The sequence below is a fragment of the Bombina bombina genome, chromosome 1, assembly GCF_027579735.1.
Source record: "Bombina bombina isolate aBomBom1 chromosome 1, aBomBom1.pri, whole genome shotgun sequence".
Lineage (NCBI taxonomy): Eukaryota > Metazoa > Chordata > Amphibia > Anura > Bombinatoridae > Bombina > Bombina bombina.
In genome coordinates, this window is record NC_069499.1 from 299,279,777 (window position 1) to 299,292,629 (window position 12,853).

The window sequence follows — 12,853 nt, forward strand, 5'->3', positions numbered from 1 at the left end:
ACGCCCAATTTTATTAAAAAAACAGAGGTTATTCTGATGCTGTAGTTGAAGCCTTAATTCAGGCCAGAAGATCTGTTACACGGAAGATCTATCACAAAAATTGGTGTGAGAAACAAAGTTTTAGCTGGCATTCCTTTAAAATTACCAGAATTCTTCAATTATTACAAGAGGATTTAGATATCTACTAGTTCTTTAAAAGGCCAGATTTCAGCACCTAGGTGTGATACTTATTGCAATATCTTCCAAGATAGAATCTTATCAATTTTCATTATCTTCTTCAAGAAGAGTATCTGAGTTGTCTACAGTGTTCTCCCCAGACGATTTTGCCAGCTGGATGGCATTGTGAAGTAGCTGGATAAGGTCAGTGCAATACTTTTTAATATTATAACATTGTCTGCTATCCAAAGCCCAAATTAATAATTTAACATTCATTTATTTAATAATTTGAGCAATAAACATTTTACATTAACTGATTTTAGCTTAATATTGGCAAAAATTTAGCCAGGCAGTCGATAAATTCAGCCGGGTTGTGCACCCATAAAAAAGGCGATGGGGAGAACACTGGTCTGCTCTTTCTTGCGAGTCTCCGTATCTGTTTTTTCACCAACATAAGGTGATTTTAAGGACTAAGTTTGACTTATTACCAAAGGTAGATTCTTCTGATAACAAAAAATGATATCCTTATATCCTTGTACCCTTTACTTGTCTCAATCTACAAAATTTAATCGAAAGGCTGTTACATATTTTAGATGCAGTGATAGGGTTACTTTTCTTACAAGCTACAGAGGATTTTAGACTATCCTCTAGTTTATTTATTATTTATCTGGTTCACACAAGGGCTAGAAGGCCACATCTTTACTTTTGTTTATTGTCTAAAGCTCTTAATCTACCAGGCTTACTTGAAGGTTGGATAGTCTCCTCCAAAATGCATTACAGCCCTTACTATCAGATCAGTTTTCTCTTCCTGGCCTTTTAAAAATGAGGCTTCTGTTGAACAAATTTGCAAGGCAGCAACATGGTCATCCTTACATACCTTTACTAAATTTTACCACTTTCATGTGTTTGCTTCTTCTGAAGCAGCTTATGGTAGGATAATCATCCAGGCAGCAGTGTATGGGAATTAGGTGCCTGCCTTTTTCAAAACAAATTTCGTCCTGCTCAAATTACTTGTGGACTCCACAGCTTGGGTATTAGTTCCCAGGAGTAATGGCTCACCACCTTATTACAGAAAACAAAATTGTTGCTTACCTGATAAATTCCTTTCTTTCATAGTGGTAAGAGTCCACAAGACCCGCCATTTTTTTCTGGCAGTTCTAGTTTGCACCTCTTTTTTCCCTGCTTTGTCCTTTCCTTTCTTTCTACTTCTCCTTGCTTGGCTGTACATCAGACTAGTTTACCAGAGAGGTGGAAATAAATAAGTACTCTTGGAGTTTTGGAAATCTCTGCCACCTCCTAGTGACCAGGAGTTGAATCCCAGGAGTAATGGCTAGTGGACTCTCACCAACATGAAAGATATGAAGATATCAGGTAAGCATACATTTGGTTATTATTAAGAAATTATATAGTAAAAATAAGATCCATTCCAGCATCTCAGAAGAACTGTGTGTGAACTGTGTTGCATGTTTTTTTTTTTTTTTTGTGATCCTCAAATTCTAAGGATTTTTAAAACACACAATAACTAGCTTCTGGTATGATTTTTAGGTGACATCTCAATTGTACTTAAGCGGAGTGGGGTTAACACATACAAATGCAGTGTTTCTCTGGTCTTGGAATTCCCAAGAGAGCGCTTTACTGTGAACAATATACATGTAGAAATTAGCTCTGCTGTATTGTACTTTTATAACTGTCAGTATATACTAGGGTTATAATACAATTTATTTGTTATTCTTAAAACAACCTCCAATTAAAATTTATATACGAAACAATTTAAATTAATATTTATTCCTAAATTCTTGAAATTAGTTAAATTTATAAACACATTGAAATATATTTATATAGAAAAGAGACTATATTATAAATTGACTATACACACTTATGCTGTTATAATATTCTTTACAAAGAACATAAAAGATATACTTTTAAAATTAACTTTACTCACAATGAATCAAATTAAAATACCACAATAAAATAACAGAATATGGCCGTTAGCTTAACAGTGTTTAGTTAAACAGTATAACAAGATACTTCACACAAATCTTACTGGATCTCAGTAGATTTAAGATCACTTTCAGACAAGTATAATTAAGCAACTTAGCCCACAAATGATTCTATATAACTTCAATTAAAAACACCAGAAATGATATATATTATTAATGCAAACAGCCAATTTATATGCCAATATGTCTGACCTGAAATAACCTCTTATTTAGCTACAATAAGGCAAATTCTAATATATATATATATATATATATATATATATATATATATATATATATATATATATATATATATATATAGCAATAACTGTAATTAATTTATGATACTAAAATACAACATTATTTCTAAACATATATAATATTTAATACCAGTATACTTACTACCCTTGGTCTAATTAATATTAATGTAAGAATAAATTCTTCTTTTAAATCACAACTACGATATAACTATAGTTTTAGAATACCTTTGATTTAAATATTAAAGGACCAGTAAACAAAGCAGATTTGCATAATCAACAAATGCAAGATAAGACAATACAATAGCATTTACTCTGAAATTCAAATAAGTAGTAGATTCTTTTCTAACACATTTCAAAGTTATGTATATTTCCACTCCCCCTGTACCATGTGATAGCAATCAGCCAATCACAAATGCATATACGTATAGTCTGAGTTCTTGCACATGCTCAGTAGGAGCTGGTGACTCAAAGAAAGTGTAAATATAAAAGACTGTGCATATTTTTTTTAATGGAAGTAAATTGGAAAGTTGTTTAAAATTACATGCTGTATCTAAATCATGAAAATTTAATAAAACCTGAGTGTCCCTTTAAAGTATGAAACAACCCTTTATACGTTACCAAATAACCAAATGAGTGTCCCAATTCCAGAATTTCTTGTGGGTCATCTAAGAAGGATTTATCCACTATGCGCAAAGGTACAGGCCTCAAAACTGTTATCTTCCTTTGTTCAAGAAAGTGTCTCAAAATGCCAGAGAATATACTTGGTACAAAACCTGTGTATTTTCCTCTCCAAAACGTATGCTTCTTTGAGTCTGTGTTCTTTGTCTACTGTATGTGGCAACCTTTATCAGATAAACCACATCCTTTTTCTCTTTAATCATTCCCACAAGAATTGGATAGGCCCTTACCGATGCTTGTCCCTGATTCGCCCTTAATGGAGCTGAGCATTGATTGGTTATTTGGGAGACACCTCCCTGATTGGCTTATTTGAATTTGCATATGTTCTAATAGTCAATTTGTTTGGCTGTCATACCATTTCTGAACTATTAGTGGCAGCAGATAACCAGAAATGCAGTCTCACCATCAATACTGCTGCAGTTTAAATATCTCACCTTAAAATGTTTATTAAATATACTTTAAATTCTTGTATTAATAAACTCATCTGGTCAACATATATATCCCATCTGATATAATTTAACATGTATCTGTAGAGACTAAACATGAGTATATCTCTAGTCATATTTTAGAATTTAAAGTTGCATTTTTATGAGGGACCAGTAGTATCAATCAATAAAATACATATGTCTATCTGACTTATTCTGTATATAAGCTCATTTGATATACTGGTACAAATTTAATTTTCTAGTCACATCTTATATCATAGATATACATGAGTATTATAGTTATGTATTAATACATGTCTCAACGGTGTTTAAGACATGGGCTCAACATCTATGCATTTATATATAAGCTAATAGTATCTTATTTAGAAACCTCATCTTCACATCAGATTCTTCCCTATAATGTTCACTAGATTTCTGGAAAACAAAGAAAAATGTATTTATTTTGAAATAACTTAAACATTTATTTATACCAATGCAGTTATTCATTTAATTTATTACAAACCTGAAATGCATTTCTCAGATCCATGGATTTATACAATACTGAGGTATATCTTACTGAAATTTAAACATAAGTTGTACTTTTAAAATAAATTTCAAAGTTGCAATGCAACATGTGTTTCTGCTTTCTCCTGCTATTTTCCATTGAGACGTACGTCTGAGCTTCGTGTATTTGTACTCAGTAGGGGACACATAATACTTAGATGGTAAGGGCTATCTCCTTTGAGTATGTTTGTATATTCCATTATCAGTTCAGACTGAGCGACTGTTCCTTCAGATTAGAAAACTCTTTGTACAGTCCTCCTTTGAAGTGGATAATTGGGACATATTGGCTTGCAAGAGGGGGGTTGTGTTACCCAGCCCAGACCATATGACTGAGAGAATTGCAATTTATAGTAATAAAACTGATGCAAACAGTTTAATATATAATGAACTCTTTAGTCTTATCATGTATAAATAATATATATATATATCTATATATATATTATGTAATAACACTCACAGATATCCTGACAAAGCTATCATGTTTGTTTACAATGTTTAAAAATGGCATATTTTTTTCCTAATTGACATGCATGTTCATTTATGTCATGTTGTAAAAGCTTGTACTTCATGAGGTCTTCATGCTTGGGTGTATTTCATGCCTGGTGCCTAATGTTTTTTTGTGTCAAATCCCTTTGCTTTGGGTTACTGTGGCATTTCTAAGATAATGAAGCGTATGTATATTAAAAAAGTGTGTGGTGTTTGCATTATGTAGTGTTCTTTGTGGGTTGTGTGCATGCATGTAAGGATTTTATTTATTTATTTTTGGAGTCAAGCCTGCCTGTCATTTTCTCTCCAAACTGTTCTTATGAAGCAATAATTAGTCTGGTTATCATGAGTTTATACAGGGTACAAAAATGTATCAGTTTTGTTGTGATGCAACAGTTTGTTATTGGCTGATTGCAACTTTTTTCTGTAGTGGTCTGCAAAATCCCATGAAAACAACATGAAGCGCAATTTAAATCATGTGGTAATACCCATAAGGCACACATACTTGGGCTTTTGCCTAACTTTAAGATGAACCACAAATATTGCATATGTAACTCAAATGGTTTTACAAATCCATATTTCAGCTCAGCTCTTCTAATGATTTGAATGGTTAGAAAATAAAGCTAAAATCTGCTTGTGCCTGCATAAAATAATTTGGAATACACCCCATTGTGTCCTAACAAATCCATTACTTCCCCCAGTTTCTTTCTAAAATAAAATATTTATAATATGCAAATGATAAATGCATTGATGTAAATGTACTTTCTTTCCAATGTCTGCTGCTGGTACCCATTCATTGTTCAATTCCGCAGACTCAGAATTCTGAGAACAGAGCAGGGCACAAAATGCAATTAGTATCAGTGCCTGGGGACGAGCTCTTACAGACCAATGCACGCTGTCTAGGCGCTGTGTGTAATATTTAACAACCTTGTGTACAGCATGTAATCTCCTGCGACAGAGCAATTCTGTAGGATATGTATTCTATTCCACAAAACTCATGCTCCCTGTAAGACTATGAATGTACTTCAGGATAATTTCCTTCAAATTTTCCATTAACGCTTTTATTTTGGTCTGCAATACATTTAAACTTAGCAGTATTACTAAAATAAAAATTTAATAATCAGTTACAAAGCAAAAATGGGAGAAAAAAAATTAAATGAATTTGAATGACTAAGGCCTAGATTTGGAGTTTGGCGTTAGCCGTGAAAACCAGCGTTAGAGGCTCCTAACGCTGGTTTTAGGCTACCGCCGGTATTTGGAGTCACTCAAAATAGGGTCTAACGCTCACTTTTCAGCCGCGACTTTTCCATACCGCAGATCCCCTTATGTAAATTGCGTATCCTATCTTTTCAATGGGATCTTTCTAACTCCGGTATTTAGAGTCATGTTTGAAGTGAGCGTTAGACATCTAACGACAAAACTCCAGCCGCAGGAAAAAAGTCAGTAGTTAAGAGCTTTCTGGGCTAACGCCGGTTTATAAAGCTCTTAACTACTGTGCTCTAAAGTACACTAACACCCATAAACTACCTATGTACCCCTAAACCGAGGTCCCCCCACATCGCCGACACTCGAATAAATTTTTTTAACCCCTAATCTGCCGACCGCCACCTACGTTATCCTTATGTACCCCTAATCTGCTGCCCCTAACACCCCCGACCCCTGTATTATATTTATTAACCCCTAACCTGCCCCCCACAACGTCGCCTCCACCTACCTACACTTATTAACCCCTAATCTGCCGACCGCAAAGCGTCGCCACCTACGTTATCCTTATGTACCCCTAATCTGCTGCCCCTAACACCGCCGACCACTATATTATATTTATTAACCCCTAATCTGCCCCCCACAACGTCGCAGCCAGCTAACTACAATAATTAACCCCTAATCTGCCGACCGCAAAGCGCCGCCACCTACGTTATCCTTATGTACCCCTAATCTGCTGCCCCTAACACCGCCGACCCCTATATTATATTTATTAACCCCTAATCTGCCCCCCACAACGTCGCCTCCACCTGCCTACACTTATTAACCCCTAATCTGCCGACCGCAAAGCGCCGCCACCTACGTTATCCTTATGTACCCCTAATCTGCTTCCCCTAACACCGCCGACCCCTATATTATATTTATTAACCCCTAATCTGCCCCCCACAACGTCGCCTCCACCTGCCTACACTTATTAACCCCTAATCTGCCGACCGGACCTCACCGCTATTCTAATAAATGTATTAACCCCTAAAGCTAAGTCTAACCCTAACACTAACACCCCCCTAAATTAAATATAATTTTAATCTAACAAAATTAATTAACTCTTATTAAATAAATTATTCCTATTTAAAGATAAATACTTACCTGTAAAATAAATCCTAATATAGCTACAATATAAATTATAATTATATTATAGCTATTTTAGGATTAATATTTATTTTACAGGTAACTTTGTATTTATTTTAACCAGGTACAATAGCTATTAAATAGTTAAGAACTATTTAATAGCTAAAATAGTTAAAATAATTACAAATTTACCTGTAAAAGAAATCCTAACCTAAGTTACAATTAAACCTAACACTACACTATCAATACATTAATTAAATAAACTACCTACAATTAACCTAACACTACACTATCAATAAATTAATTAAATACAATTCCTACAAATAACAACAATTAAATAAACTAGCTAAAGTACAAAAAATAAAAAAGAACTAAGTTACAAAAAATAAAAAAATATTTACAAACATAAGAAAAATATTACAACAATTTTAAACTAATTACACCTACTCTAAGCCCCCTAATAAAATAACAAAGCCCCCCAAAATAAAAAAATGCCCTACCCTATTCTAAATAACTAAAGTTCAAAGCTCTTTTACCTTACCAGCCCTGAACAGGGCCCTTTGCGGGCCATGCCCCAAGAAGTTCAGCTCTTTTGCCTGTAAAAAAAAACATACAATACCCAAGCCCCCCAACATTACAACCCACCACCCACATACCCCTAATCTAACCCAAACCCCCCTTAAATAAACCTAACACTAAGCCCCTGAAGATCTTCCTACCTTGTCTTCACCTCACCGGGTTCAACGATCTGTCCAGAAGAGCTCCTCCGATGTCCTGATCCAAGCCCAAGCGGGGGGCTGAAGAGGTCCATGATCCGGCTGAAGTCTTCATCCAAGCGGGAGCTGAAGAGGTCCATGATCCGGATGAAGTCTTCATCCAAGCGGGAGCTGAAGAGGTCCATGATCCGGATGAAGTCTTCTATCAACGGCATCTTCAATCTTCTTTCTTCCGGATCCATCTTGCAGACCTCCGTCGCGGAACATCCTCTTCTCCCGACGCCTACTAGCCAAATGACGGTTCCTTTAAGGGACGTCATCCAAGATGGCGTCCCTCGAATTCCGATTGGCTGATAGGATTCTATCAGCCAATCGGAATTAAGGTAGGAATATTCTGATTGGCTGATGGAATCAGCCAATCAGAATCAAGTTCAATCCGATTGGCTGATCCAATCAGCCAATCAGATTGAGCTCGCATTCTATTGGCTGATCGGAACAGCCAATAGAATGCGAGCTCAGGGCTGGTAAGGTAAAAGAGCTTTGAACTTTAGTTATTTAGAATAGGGTAGGGCATTTTTTTATTTTGGGGGGCTTTGTTATTTTATTAGGGGGCTTAGAGTAGGTGTAATTAGTTTAAAATTGTTGTAATATTTTTCTTATGCTTGTAAATATTTTTTTATTTTTTGTAACTTAGTTCTTTTTTATTTTTTGTACTTTAGCTAGTTTATTTAATTGTTGTTATTTGTAGGAATTGTATTTAATTAATTTATTGATAGTGTAGTGTTAGGTTAATTGTAGGTAATTGTAGGTAGTTTATTTAATTAATTTATTGATAGTGTAGTGTTAGGTTTAATTGTAACTTAGATTAGGATTTCTTTTACAGGTAATTTTGTAATTATTTTAACTATTTTAGCTATTAAATAGTTCTTAACTATTTAATAGCTATTGTACCTGGTTAAAATAAGTACAAAGTTACCTGTAAAATAAATATTAATCCTAAAATAGCTATAATATAATTATAATTTATATTGTAGCTATATTAGGATTTATTTTACAGGTAAGTATTTATCTTTAAATAGGAATAATTAATTTCGTTAGATGTAAATTATATTTAACTTAGGGGGGTGTTAGTGTTAGGGTTAGACTTAGCTTTAGGGGTTAATACATTTATTAGAATAGCGGTGAGCTCCAGTCGGCAGATTAGGGGTTAATAATTGAAGTTAGGTGTCGGCGATGTTAGGGAGGGAAGATTAGGGGTTAATACTATTTATTATAGGGTTAGTGAGGCGGATTAGGGGTTAATAACTTTATTATAGTAGCGCTCAGGTCCGGTTGGCAGATTAGGGGTTAATAAGTGTAGGCAGGTGGAGGCGACGTTGTGGGGGGCAGATTAGGGGTTAATAAATATAATATAGGGGTCGGCGATGTTAGGGCAGCAGATTAGGGGTACATAGGGATAATATAAGTAGCGGCGGTTTACGGAGCGGCAGATTAGGGGTTAATAATAATATGCAGGGGTCAGCGATAGCGGGGGCGGCAGATTAGGGGTTAATAAGTGTAAGGTTAGGGGTGTTTAGACTCGGGGTACATGTTAGAGTGTTAGGTGCAGACGTAGGAAGTTTTTCCGCATAGCAAACAATGGGGCTGCGTTAGAAGCTGAACGCGGCTTTTTTGCAGGTGTTAGGTTTTTTTTTCAGCTCAAACAGCCCCATTGTTTCCTATGGGAGAATCGTGCACAAGCACGTTTTTGAGGCTGGCCGCTTGCGTAAGCAACTCTGGTATCGAGAGTTGAAGCTGCGTTAAAAATGCTCTACGCTCCTTTTTTGGAGCCTAACGCAGCCTTTATGTGGACTCTCAATACCAGAGTTATTTTTATGGTGCGGCCAGAAAAAAGCCGGCGTTAGTTTTTCGGGGTCGTTACCGACAAAACTCCAAATCTAGCCGTAAGTGATTTGGAACAGAAGTTTATTTTTTTCCTTTTTTTTTTATAACCTTTAATTAGAGCTCATACCTATTTGACCACCATTTACAAAGAGACTTATAGCAAAGCTCCTAACCTAAGTACCACATATTGTGTGGTTGTCACAGTCCTACCTGCAGTTCTGTCTGGATTAAAATTGTCCTTGTTTTTAAAGGGAAATTCCACTAGTAGCCTGCCCAACCAAGCCCATTACCATGCCTGCCCAGTGCCCACAGAACATGTGACTCTACCCCTGCCTGTAATGACTCTGTCTACAGAACATGTGACTCTTCCCCTGCCTGTAATTACTCTGTCTACAGAACATGTGACTCTTCCCCTGCCTGTAATGACTCTGTCTACAGAACACTTATGACTCATGAGCCACCCTCTCTCAGCCGATTCCTCCAGGTCCTGGATGTGATCAGAGAAATGTTGGGAGGTATGGATAGCCTATGATATATAGGTGTTCAGGTGTGTGATTTATATATACAAAGTTTTGAGATCCAGAAACCTTATATTAGAGTTTAAAGGACATTTAGCACTAAATACATTTTATAAACATATTATTATTATTTTATTATTGTATCCTGGATGAGGATCCTACCAGCCACTACCTTGAACAATTCTAGTTACTTCTTGAATATGGTTTCGGGGAGATGTTGAATATCAAAAGTGAGAGCGATTTTCTACTCAATGAGAATCCTGTTATAGCACATTATTACCATCTCCCCAAGATACATAAAAACCCGGGTTGACTGATTATTACCGGCATCAATAATCTCACCAGCAATGCTTCCAAATATGTTGACTTTTTTTTTTTTTTTTTTTAAATGTAATATCTCTTCCCTCATATATTAGAGACTTTGCAGATTTATTATCTAAAATAAGTGACATTACGAATGAGAATCAAAAATACATTTGACTTAAGTATGATGTAGGTGCATTGTACACCAACATCCCATATGTACAAGCTGTGGCCAAGTTTCTTTGCAAAGATTTTTTTTTTTTTTTTGCCAACCATATAAACAAATATTATATTACATTTGATCCAATTTATTCCCTCTCACAATTATTTCCTCTTTATGGGGAAATTTTACTTACAGACGAAGGGTACTGCCATGGGTAACCAGGTTTGTCCCAGTCACCAACTTGCAGGGTGTCCCAATGTTGACTGGTCCCAACACTAGGGATGGGCGAATGTTTCTAAAAATTCCAAATTTAAAACTAATGTTGATACATTTGTTAGTTCGAATCGAATTTCGAATGTTTATATAACATTCTCACATTCTATTTTCGAATTTTGGTTTCGAATTTTTCAATAAAATTCGAAAATATTCGTTTGAATAATATAATGTTTAGCTATGTATTCATTCAATTTCGAAATTTAATATTCGAATGACATATTCAAATTCGAAATAGTATTTCTAGTCTACAACTGTGTTTAATAAATGTAATATTCGAATGCTACATTCGATGTCACATTCGAATTTGAAATAGTATTTCTAGTCTAATACTGTGTTTTAAATGTAATATTTGAATTCTAATGTAACATTCGAATTCTAATGTCACATTCAAATTCAAAATAGTATTTCTAGTCTAATGTAATATTCGAATTCGAATTCGAATGTGACATTCGAATTCGAAATAGTATTTCTAGTTTACAACTGTATTTAATAAATGTGATATTCGATTTGAATGTGATATTCGATTCCAATGTGATATTCGATTCGAATGTGACATTCAAATTCGAAATAGTATTTCTAGTCTAATACTGTGTTTTATAAATGTAATATTCAAATTCGAATGTGATATTCGATTTGAATGTGACATTCGAATTTGAAATAGTGTTTCTAGTCTACAATTGTGTTATATAAATGTAATATTCGAATTTGAAAGTGATATTCGAATTCGAATGTGACATTCGAAAACTGTAAATAACATTCGAAAATCAAATTTCTAAGAATATTCGTTCTTATCAACATTTTATTATGTAAATCGAATTTCTACAATAACATTCATTCTAACATTCGAATTCGAATATAAACACATTCGCCCATCCCTACCCAACACTATATGGGTTGAATAATTTCTGCTTTTTCTCTTTATAGTAGAATGAGACTCCCTGGCTTTATATATATATATATATATATATATATATATATATATATATATATACACAACTCCACTACACTGTCATGAGTACACCTGAGCTTGGGTTTGGTGTTTTAACCAATGAAATATAGTCAGTCTCCCTTTTTAAAAAAAAATACAAATCCACAAAGCTTGGTTTACCACACTTTACAAAAAGTTTAAATACATCTTTAAGAGTGCTGCCAATGAGACCATTTTTATATTAAAATTGTGATCTTAGACACACAATATGGCCATATTCTGCTTAGCCAATCACCAACTAATGAAGAATATGGCCACATTGTTTGACTAAGATCCCAATGTTAATATAAAAGCATAGGTGTTTTTTGAAGGCAATGTTTTGCAGCATTTAAAAAATGTGTTGTTTATTTGCAAGTTGATGTGCACCAATACCCCCTGTTTTGTGTAACTATTTTGTTTCATTGACAGCACTCCCAAAGATGGATTTAAACTTTTTGTAAGGTATGCTAAACCAAACTTTGTGGATTTTTCTATCTATCTATCTATCTATCTATCTATCTATATGTGTGTATATATATATATATATATATATATATATATATATATATATATATATATATATATACTAAATTACATTACAAATTAACAGTAAGGTTAAATATTTTAGCTACTTTGTACTATATCAAGCACGCACACAGGTTGTGTCCATTAAGTTGTCACTCAAATACCAAACAGCAGAGAAATTCAGTTTTTTACAAAGCTCCCAACCATCTTGCATATTGTAAGATGTGCAATTTTCCCTTTTGCGGCTTTCCCTCCAATGCAAATGTCTCAGGTTTCCAAAGTGAAACCAAAGACTGCCTAGACTCTGCCTTTACCCACTACCTGCCTCACCCTGCCCATGGAATAGCCGTTCCCACCTTTGATACTCAAGGAACTCCACTCCTAGATTTAGGAGCCAGAAACCTTTGGCTATCCCTATGATATGAAATGAGGAGAAAAAAGAACACGCTGGGTCTTCAAAGTATATCCACCAGTTTATTGGGATACAGGCTTGGTCAGCAAGGTAAACTCTTTATCTGACGTGTTTCATCCCTATGATATATATATATATATATATATATATTATATATAAACCAAAAAAACAAGCTGCTATTAAGAGTCATGCAATTACTGTAGCAATATT